This window comes from Gavialis gangeticus, unplaced genomic scaffold, assembly GCF_001723915.1.
Source record: "Gavialis gangeticus isolate Ggan-Ray unplaced genomic scaffold, GavGan_comp1, whole genome shotgun sequence".
NCBI lineage: Eukaryota > Metazoa > Chordata > Crocodylia > Gavialidae > Gavialis > Gavialis gangeticus.
Window position 1 is genome coordinate 78156031 of NW_017729025.1, and position 4071 is coordinate 78160101.

The following is a 4071-nucleotide window of genomic DNA, read 5'->3' on the forward strand; positions in this document are numbered from 1 at the left end:
CCCCCCTTGCCCCCCTGGGAAGAGGCTCGCACTCTGGGACACTATGACAGGCTGCTGCAGGGAACACATTTTCCTGAATGTGTTCCATTTGTACCTGTTTGACATTGTGTTCATACATTGCAGGACAAGATGATACAGAAAACACCTTCAACCAGTGTCATGAGCTGATGACATTACATAAAACTCAGAAGTGTAAACTATCCTGGTACACATATCATATTTTCTTAGTTAAGCGCACAACTGCTGTAAATGTCCAAATACAAAACTATTATGGAGCCTATTGCAATATTTTATTTACTACCATGTTGAGAAGGAAGTGAGGGGCCATATTACCATAAGCTGTTCTAAAGAATATGACTATTATCTGACTACCTAAATGTACATCTTGAGATGCCTGGGTTTCTCAAGGAGGATTCCACATTCCCAAGTGTGTCTAGAAAACACAGTAAGATGCTGAATACCTTTTAAAGCAGGGATGGACAATTATTTTGGCTGCAGAGCCACTTTAGGAATTTTGGTGAGCTGCTGCCAGTTGCGAGGGAGGTGGTGACCTGGCTTGGCGTGGTGGGAGAAGGAGGGGCAATTGATCCTATCTGGCCCAGGTCTGGGACCCACAGCAGAGCTGTGATCTGCTCTTCACACAGCAGGGACGTGTGGGGAGTGGACTGCAGCTTTGCCCTTAGCCCTGGCCCCATGCTGTTACCACCCTACAATCCTGACCCTGACCCTGGCCACCACCTGCCCTTCCCATTCCCCGACACCGTTCCCCACCCACATGTAGCCCCATCCCATCTGCCTGGCCAAGCGCACCCTGCCTACAGGGGTCCCAGAGACTCTGCCAGCCCACTCCATCTGGCGTCCTTGGTGGTGGGTGCAGGTGGACAGGCTGAAGTGCCTGGGCAGTGGGGCCAGGTTTGGCAGTAGTGGAGACACTAGTGGTGACAACCAGAAGCAGCTGCCTTTGTGGGGCCTGCAAGGAAGTGGAGTCTAGCTGCTGCACTGCCCGCACCCTACCAAGTGTCCAGGGCAGCAGGAACCCCTGTACATGCCATAGCTTGGCCCCCCCCCCCCACCGGGCTGTGCAGGGCTGAGGGACCTGCTGCAGGCTGGATAGAATCCCTTGGTGGACCAAATCTGGCCTGTAGGGTATTTTGCCAACCCCTGTTTCATAAATTCATAGATTCTAGGGTCAGAATGGACCTCAGTGGGCCATCTAGTCTGACCCCCTGCCCCTGGCAGACAAGAAAGGGGTCACCAAACCTGGAGTCATGTGAACCCAGTCAGGTACCTGTCCAGTTTCCTCCTGAAGACCTCTACAGATGTGGCAAGCACCATCTCCCTTGGAAGCCCATTCCAGATCTTGGCAACCCTGACCGTGAAGAACATTTTTCTAATCTCCAGTCTAAACCTTCTCTCCAGTAGCTTATGGCCATTGGTCCTTGTCATTCCAGGGGGTGCCCTGGTGAACAGATTGTCGCCTACTTCATGTTGCTCTCCCCTTATGAATTTGTATGCCACCACAAGGTCCCTCCTCAGCCTTCTCTTGGAAAAACTGAAAAGGTTGAGGTCCCTTAGCCTGTCCTCATAGGGCCTACCCTGCAGACCTCTAATCAGATGAATGGCCCATCTCCACATCCTGCTTGAACTGCGGCATCCAGAACTGGACACAGTACTCCGGCTGTGGCTGACCAGTGTGGCATAGAGAGGGAGAATTACCTCCCATGACCTGTTTGTGAAGCACCTATGGATGCATGACAAGGTGCAATTGGCTCTGCTGACTACTTCATCACATTGACGACTCATTTTCATCCTGGAGTCAATGGTGACTCCAAGATCTCTTTCTGCCTCAGTGCTGCTGAGAAGGTCACCCCCCAGCCTATAGGTATGATGGCAGTTGATTCCCATCAATATCTAGTGTTTAATCAAAATGAAAAAAAAAAGGAGAAAGGGAATGTCACTACCTGAAAGTGTTGCAGAGGCTTTCAAGAAAATTAGGAGCTCCATGTTCTTGTATTATTTAATTATTTATTTATTTTGTATTACAGCAGAACCTTAGGATTCCAGTCAATATTGGTATCCCTTTGTCCATGACATTGCCTTGAATATCTTTGCACCCGGTGGGCTTCAAACATCCGGTCACGTGCTGCCCGGCTTTGGGTGTGTAAGCTTGCCTGGCGCTCCGTCTCTGATGTTGTATAGCCCGGATATGTTGCCCTGGGGTAGTCTTCACCCCAATCTCACCTGCCACAACTTTGCTCGTTCTTTCAGTGGTGGGGTTGACTACTAGGGCCTATCTGGAGTCGGGAATCTTGGGGCAATGGTCTTCTGCGAGGCTCCAACCTCCCCTACACTTTGCCCTAATACCCAGCCTCTCCGAGATGCTGTAATTTCCGGGCCTGACCCTCGCCTCGTGATGTAAAGGGGCACTCTGCTACAGATATGAAGATCTGTTCTGACCCCAAATCAAGCTGATTATGAGACCCTCCATGGCCTTCCTCCCTACCCCTCCAAAAGTGGGAAACAGACCAATGAAAATTAAGAAACACTACCAGTAAAAATCCCTGGTTACAAACAAAGATTGGGCTCCCTGGCCCGGAGAATTCCTCTCCCTATTAACCCTGTCTAAGGCACCCCTCTGTCCAGCCGATATCCCTCTGGAGTGCCGCACAGGACTACTACTGGTCCCTCCAAGTCAACCCTACTGGGTCCCTCGCTGAGCGACTCAGCCTGGTAGGAGCTTGCTTCCTGCAGCCCCTCTCGCTGCTTAAGCTCTCTGCTCCCCATCGGGGTAGACTCCAGGAGCCTTCCCAAACCAGTGCCAATCCCATCTGGATTACAGGGTTGCCTCTCATCGCCCTCTCCTCGGGGCCGTCTCCTCCGTCGGTCTCTTCATCCGGAGTCCCTGGATCTTCACCCTTGGCTCTGCTGCTGCGAATCCGGGCATCTGCCGCCTCACCACTGGCGTCCTCCCTCTGGCAGCCTCGGGGTAGCCTCTTGCCTTGTGGCAATTCGTTAGGATCCTCCTTGCCTCTGAACGGGACTCCAAGGGCACCTCTGATGGCGGCTCCGCTCCTGCTCTCCCTCCAGTCTTCTTCCCCTTGATTGCTTTTTATTGTCCTGCGCCGGCTCCGTTCATGATTAACCGCAGCTGGCTGCAGTTTCAAAAAGATGTGGCTAATCAGCCACGCGGGTCAGTCTCCTTTTTGAATAATATTACATAGGATGTGCATGTCTTTATGCAGTTCACCACCAGATATCTTTCCTTGTACAATGGGACTGGAAAGAGAAGGTAATCATCCGATACATCCTTTTTGCTTGGAATCTCACAAATCATAAAACTGGACCTGATATTGAATAATTTTGTGAACATCTATAGCTTTTGTTTCAATCTTAAATACAATAATTTATGGTGCTTTTCATCAGCGTTTTTAACTCCTTTGACAAAGAAAAAAATTTACATTTTTATGTTCCACCTGTTTTTCAAATTTCAGACTATAAGTGCGAAGGAAAGTCTACTCCTCCAATATGGCTTAATTGAATACTGTAGATTTGGAATAATAATATCAAGTATTTATTAGTCCTTGCAACATCTCTCCAGAGCAGCTAACTGTATCTACTCAGTGAGAAAGGTAGTTGCACATTTTTTTTTCAAATGAGGAAAGAAAATCATGAAGAAATTAAATGTTGCGTCCAAATTCACCCAGAGAGTCAGAAGCAGTAGTAGTGGCACGTTTAACATAAAGACAGCTTGACTCAGAAGCCTGGGTTCTGACTAGTAAGCAATGCCATTTTTAAAAATTTAATATTTCTTTTACAAAGTATGTGTAAAAATGTTGTTTCTGTCCTAGTTTTAAATGATACCGCCTGTTTTTTATGGGCATATATTGTACTGGATATTCTTCTATGCTTTATATTGTTGGAACCATTTACTGCTTCAGTCAGATGACAGTGTAGTTTCATAGTTTCATAGTTTGTAGGGTTGGAAGGGACCTGAGCAGATCGAGTACGACCCCCTGCCATGGCAGGAAAGAGTACTGGGGTCAAATGACCCCAGCAAGGTGTTCATCCAGC

At 48.5% G+C, this 4071-nt stretch overlaps 1 long non-coding RNA gene across 1 annotated transcript in view; it reads left to right on the plus strand.

The window, feature by feature from the left end:
* The window catches only part of LOC109298724, a 22075-nt gene extending 20285 nt beyond the window's left edge, over positions 1-1790 (plus strand). Inside the window, exons 2-3 of the long non-coding RNA XR_002097686.1 lie at positions 1452-1462; positions 1659-1790. This is a non-coding gene — a long non-coding RNA (uncharacterized LOC109298724). The remainder of the gene's footprint in view (positions 1-1451; positions 1463-1658) is intronic.
* The last annotated feature ends 2281 nt before the right edge of the window (positions 1791-4071 follow it).